This window comes from Vulpes vulpes, chromosome 13, assembly GCF_048418805.1.
Source record: "Vulpes vulpes isolate BD-2025 chromosome 13, VulVul3, whole genome shotgun sequence".
In the NCBI taxonomy this organism is placed as follows: domain Eukaryota; kingdom Metazoa; phylum Chordata; class Mammalia; order Carnivora; family Canidae; genus Vulpes; species Vulpes vulpes.
Genome location: NC_132792.1, coordinates 29,280,881 through 29,287,968, shown reverse-complemented (window position 1 = coordinate 29,287,968; position 7,088 = coordinate 29,280,881). Strand labels below are relative to the sequence as shown.

The window sequence follows — 7,088 nt, the reverse complement described above, 5'->3', positions numbered from 1 at the left end:
GTTCTTTGACATGTGTCTTGGCAATGATTATTTGAATGTGACACCTAAAGCATATTTAACAAAATACAAAATAACTAGTGGGACTACATCAAAAAGCTCTGTTCAACTAAATGAAAAGAAAACCTATCAAATGGGAAGAAAAAAATATTTGCAAACCATGTATCTGATAAGGGTTATTATTTTAAATATATAAGGAATCCATACAGCCTGACAGCAAGAAAACAAATAATCCAACTAAAAATGGGCAAAGGACCTGAATAAGATACCTGGAATATTTTTCCAAAAAAAATATGTGAATGATCAACAGGTACATGAAAAGCTGCTCAACATCACTAGTCATCAGGGAAATGCAAATTAAGACCACAAGAAAGCACCTTACACTTGTTAGTATGGTTACCATCAAAAAGACAAAAGATAACACATGCTAGAAAGGATGTGGAGAAAAGGCAACACTTGTGCAGTGTTGGTGGGATTGATCCAGCAGCCATCAAAAATAAAATGAAGTTTCCTTAAAAAACTAAAAAGAGAACTACCATGTGATCCAGCAATTCTGCTTCTGGGTATTTATCTAAAGGAAGTGAAAACATTATGTCAAAGATATATTTTCCCCCTTATGTTCATGGCAGAATTATTTACAGTAGCCAAGGCATGGAAATAACCTAAGTTTTCATGAATGGATAAATGGATAAAGATGTGATTACACACACACACACACACACACACACACACACGTGCGTGCATGCATACATACGCAATTAGATTATTCAGCCATAAAAAAGGAAATCTTTTTATGCATTTACAACAACATGGACTTTGAGAGTATTATGCTAAGTGAAATAACTGAAAGAAAGACAATAGTATGTGATCTCATTTATATATGCAAACCTTAAACAAATATTTGTGGTTTCCGGAGAGGGGGGTTAGGGAGAGGTAATTGGATAAATGTGGTCAGAAGGTACAAACTTCCAGGTATCAGATGAATAATTACTAGAGATGCAACACACTACTGTGTGGCACATTTGAAGGTTGTTAAGAGAGTAAATCCTAAGAGTTCTCAACACAAGGAAAACATCATAAGGAAAATCTTTTTCTCTCTTTTTTCTTCCCCCTGTACCTATATGAGATGATGGATGTTAACTAAACTTGCTGCGGTAATCATTTCACAATATATGAAAGTCAAATCATTATGCTCCACACCTTAAATTTATACAGTGCTTTATGTTAAATATATCTTAAAACTGCAAAAAAGAAAATTACCAAGGGAAATTTAGGGCTCTTGTTTTGATGATATTATCAACTACTGTCATATTCCTCCAGTTTTAAGATGCCATAATTTTTTTAAAGATTTTATTTATTTATTCATGACAGAGACAGAGAGAGGCAGAGAGAGAAGAAGCCTCCATGCAGGGAGTGCAATGTGGGACTCGATCCCAGGAATTCAGGGTCAGGTCCTGGGCCAAAGGCAAGTGAGAAACCACTGAGCCACCCAGGGATCCCCAAGATGCCATCATTTACAAAAAATAAAATTGGTTTAATTACAGTTCAAAAAAAAACACACCACTACACAAATATATATTTTTAAAGATTTATTTATTTATTCATGAGGGACACAGAGAGAGAGAGAGAGAGAGAGAGAGAGGCAGAGACATAGGTAGAGGGAGACGCAGGCTCCCCACAGGGAACCTGATGTTGGACTTGATCGTGATTCTGGGATCATGCCCTGAGCCAAAGGCAGATGCTCAACTGCTGAGCCACCCAGGCATCCCTCACTACACAAATATTATAACATTACTGACTTTATAAGTAGCAAAATGAATATCTTAGATTCAAAGATGTAATGTATTCTTTTTGCAGGTACTTGTTGGCTTGTATACATTTAGTCTCTGTTCAGACGCAATTTAAAAAGATCACTTATTGACTTACTCCAGTAGGAGTGCTTCCTTTTAAGGTGTGAATCCTCTAAATCTGTTGGTGATCCAGGGTAGTAACTATGGTTTCATGTGGGTTCCATTTGCAGGTCCTTCCTTCACAATGTCTGAACAAGTTTACTTGATAGTTTAAAAGAACAAAATACTTATTTGAAACTTAACATCCACTTTAAAAAATATTCAATTTATACCTAACAGAAGCTTAAAGACAAATGATCCTTGTATAATTTTTCTAAGCTTCAGAAACCAAATTCATGGCATAAGTGCCACTCCTGATGGCTCTTCTACCTTTGACAGCCATAGAGCTAAAATGTGGAGCTTATATAGAATGACATACATAAAACAATACTCTAGGAACTGTTATTTATGGTCTGAGTTAGCTCTTGGGTTGAAAACTATCAACCATTTTCTTGTGACTGGTGAAGTCCCTAGGTGGGTATGCTTAGAATGATGTATCTATTAGAGTCTTGATCTATTCTAAATATTCATTTCCTCTTAGTTTTATTTGTAACTCTGACCCATATGATTTACTTCTATCTCTTACACCTGAGGCTCACTGAGAACAGTGAATGTTTGCCTGCCATGGTTCAGAGCTCAGTTTGTGAGGGACATATGCTTTCTGTCTGAACACACTATCAGTTGTAATTCTACAGCTTATTCCATCTACTGTTGCTCAAATAGATACAAAAGGGGAGTGGTAGGAACTACAGTTCTCTTGTGTGACTCCTTCCAAATGCCCTCAAGTAATAAGAATGGTCCAAATACATTCTGAATGAGTTTTGGCAGGAAATATTGCCTGTACCAAAAGTTGCTGGGAGATGTCCTCTCATGATGGAAATTCTTTCTAAATCTGTTTCCTTCATTGTTGTTGACTGTCTTTTACTTAGAACCAATAAAAACAAAAATAAACATGCAAGAAACCCCACACCCCACCCAAACAAAACAAACAAACCTGTAGCCCATAGTCCTGTATTTGCAAAAGGTCATAGAGTTTTTGCTTACAATGTGAAATCATTCTTTCCTTACTTTAGGCTGTTTTCAGCCCATGCAGAGAAAAGACTGGTAAAAAGAAAAAGGTGATTCCATATATTTGAAAGATGAAATAAGAATAAGTTAATATCAGATGGTTCCATGGTAGTTCTCAAACTCTAAGTCCATGGAACACTGTTGTTTCTTGAGCTGAACAGATTCCAAAGAAGACAAAAATAAAATACTTCACAGCAGCCTTTTCCAGATTCTGGGAAAAGAAAGAATCCACAGACATGATTTTCCCAATTTCAAGTTATTTCAACTTTTTAATCTTTGCTGTTACTGTTACAGTACTGCAACTGAGATACACAGTGATAGAAGAAAGTGCAAATTTAATCATTTGCTTTCCTTATGGACTTGTGTATCTATCACTATTTGTATTTTATACATTTATGGGGATTAAGAGAGGTGGAATGGGGGAGAGAAAGAGATCCTGTTAATAAACATGATTCTAATTTATATAGATACGTTCAGAGCAGGATAGTTTCAATAGTTGAATTCCAGTGAACAAAGAGTTATACTGCTTTGTAAAGAACTCCATGATTTTGTTATTTTGACATCTGAACAAGATTAAGTAAAACCATCCAGTAAGATTCACCCACAGTGTTCATTGCCATATCAGAGATCTCTGCTACCACCATAGTTCCAAGTCCTACTCTATCTTCTCCAAGGTTTCTGGAGAAGCCCAATTAAGAGATTTGTAAGAAGTTTCTTCCACTAAGCAAAGTTCCTCCTCAGCACGTAAGAGATAATATTCTCTTTCAAGTAGCTTTTTTCTTGATAACTGTCGAAATGTAGAATGAAAGAAATTAATGAATACTTAGCTTTCACATTTTGAAATATATTTTTGAAGTTCAAGACAAGCTAAGATTACTAAGGAATTTTAAACTACAAGAGCTAGGTTTTTATATTTTTCAAAAGCAGAAAAGTTCAAAGCATAAAGTTCGTACCAAAAAAAGGGCTACATTTTTTTTCAATTAAAAAAAAATATGGAATGCTTCACAAATTTGTGTGTCATCTTGCACAGGGGCTAGGCTAATCTCTACACAGTTCTAATTTTAGTACACGTGCTACCCAAGCAAGCACTCATGTTTCTCAGTCTTGATAAAAATCCTTCAAGTTGGGCTTAGGGAGATAATAAGAGGAAAAAAAGGTGTGTCAGAGTGAATCCTGAGTGTGAGTGTCTAAGATATGAATTGGTCATTGTATATTCTCTCTGTGGTTAGGTCCAAGTGGAGGCATACGATGGAACTTCTTATAACTTTCATTTAAGTTTGTCATTTGGAAAGGAGAGGATATATGCTTGCTTCTAAGGTGGAACCCAGGGAAACAGACAAAAATTGGGACAGTCCTAGTAGTACTACATCAGCTTGGTGCAGTAGCAGTGGAGTAGAAATGGTGATGAGATGTGAAGAGACAGATCACACTTGAGATAGCTCTACAAGACATTTTCCTATGGCACAAAAGGTTCAGGGAAAATAGACATTTCATGGCCCCAAGAGTGGAAAAGAAGCAGATGAATGGATAGCAGATCAGGAAATGTTTCTCTGTATGGAAAGGGAAACAGACTGTGGAATAAAAATTATGAATGAGATAGTGGCTCTTAGTGGATGCCAGCACAAGAGGATGGAAAGCTAGAGACTGGGGAGGGTGGAAGTGTCAGCAGAGGACCAGATTCTGACCCCTACCCAACGTCCCTGCTCCACATCACCACCACTCACTAACACCTACAAACAGGTAAGATTCCAGAAACCTGGGAAAGACAGAGAGGGGAAACTCTTAGAAGGCTAGCTTCAATTTGAAATAGTTAATTTTAGAATTGACTAAAATCAGGTAGGATAGGGGTTTGAGTTGATTTATAGAAAACTATGGAGGCATATTATTTTTGCATATCTGAATATTAGGGCCTGATCACTTATACTTGCTACATATGCTTGATTTCTTCCTATTTCTATTATAGAATCTTGATTAGAAATGATCTTATTTTAGGGTATAGAATTACTTCTTAAAGATTCATTTCTTAAACCAGGCTGTAAAGCAAAATTGTTTACAATGAAAAGTTATTCAAGAAATTCCTAAGGCCAAGCATATAGTACAATATACAGTATATATATTTAATAAATCCCCCACAGGCAGTTTTTCTGCCACAGCTGGAGAATAGCTGTTTCTTCAGGTGATACCAGATTAAGTTGTGTGCTTTGTGTCTTAAGACACTTAGTTTGCAAGAAACTCCTAAAATTAGAGACTCATGGGACTGGACACTATCTGAGGGCAGATTTAATTCCTCCTACCTGCCACTCTGAGGAACTGGATCATCCAGGAAGAAGAGCTTTTCCCACATTGTTTAGTTCTCTCTCCTACACACATGCTGGCATTCTTTCTAAACTTACTCCTGTATATTTGAAAATGTTTTAAAAGGACAGCTGGACTCTTCTGTTCATTCCTGAATTTTTTATCTGTATTATGGCTCTGGGCAAAAGGCCTTTGTAAATCTACCTGGCTTGACAACTTAGATCCATGGTTAGATCCATTATCATTTAAATTAACCCTCTTTCCTCCCAGTGCTAAGTGTCTGTTCTCCATCTCATAGGGTTAAAGCAATATGGGCTTCTATCTTCACCCAATACATGGAGGTTTTGATAGTATATTAACATTTTCAAAACTATACCTGACTTAGTTCAATAAAACAACTGTCTATTTGAAACAGTAAACTTGAAAGAAACTTCTAACTTCCCCTAGGCATTAGTTTTTGTCTTCAAAATGAAAACCTATTAATGATGATAATCAGCATTTATTTTTTTTTTTTTTTTAAAGATTTTATTTATTTATTCATGATAGTCAGAGAGAGAGAGGCAGAGACACAGGCAGAGGGAGAAGCAGGCTCCATGCACCGGGAGCCTGACGTGGGATTCGATCCCGGGTCGTCCAGGATCGCGCCCTGGGCCAAAGGCAGGCGCCAAACCGCTGCGCCACCCAGGGATCCCGATAATCAGCATTTAAAAGCAAAACCAGTCACACATACTTAATTGTGAGCTCAGATTCCATAATTATGCTCTTTAAAAGTAAACTTTTGTGATTATTTTAGACTAGGAAAAAGAAATTATATTGAATTTTAGTGTTACTGATTCTTATTAGTAATGACTAATAATTATAGGCAATAATTACAGGCAGATAGAAGTTTTGTGGGAATTAATTTTCAATTTAGGAAGCTTTCTAAGAATATAGTTCACTCTTGAGGAACATGGGTGTGAACTATGAGGCTTCACTAATACACAGATTGTTTTGATAAATACAAGGCTATAAAGAAATTTTCTCTTCCTTATAATTGTCTTAATATTTTTTCTTGCTCACTTTATTGCAATACAGTATATGATACACATAACACACAAAATATGTATTAATCAACTGTTGATGTTATTGGGAAGGCTGTGGTCAACAGTAGGCTCATTAGTCATCAAGTTTTGGGGAAGTTGAAAGTTATATGCAGATTTTCTACTGCACAGAGGATTGGTTGGTGCCTCTAACTCCTGTGTTCAAGAGTCAACTACATATATGCGCAATTATGAAGTTAAGGTTGGGCATTAAATTTAAAATGAGATTAATACAGCAAATTGTTAAAAATTAAGTTGATGTATACTACATGATCACACATTGCTAGGGCTTCTCCCCAAGTTCCAGAAGGGGAGACTAAAGTGCCCCCAAGCATATATTTTATTGGTTGCATAGTAAATATCACTCTGGGCATTTGGTAAATAATAGACACTGAACTAAACACTTTACATTTGTTATTTCATCTGTTATATCATATTTCATAGTCATCCTATTTAGAGGTTAGGAAGTCAAAGCTCAGAAGAGGGTGTGAAACTTGCCAAAGTTCACACAGCTAATAATGGGGAACAAAAATTTTAATACATTCAAGATCTGATTCATTCCACATCATTTTTAACAATACTTATTTGAAGTTTGATTAGCACAATTTAAAATGTTACTTTATGTAGCATCAGTTCCAATTAAACCTAAATAAACAGAAATATGTCCTTCTTTCTTCACCCATTCTTTCAATTTATTTTACATGCAAGTTAAATCTTGACCATGGCCAATATTTTGACAAACATTAGATTTGTATCTAGG

General features: G+C 35.9%; 1 non-coding gene across 1 annotated transcript; it reads right to left on the bottom strand.

The window, feature by feature from the left end:
- Nucleotides 1-3,940: 3,940 nt before the first annotated feature.
- LOC112917176 (U6 spliceosomal RNA) lies at nt 3,941-4,043 on the bottom strand. Its single transcript, XR_003234431.1, has one exon. It is a non-coding gene; the product is annotated as a U6 spliceosomal RNA (small nuclear RNA).
- Nucleotides 4,044-7,088: the final 3,045 nt, after the last annotated feature.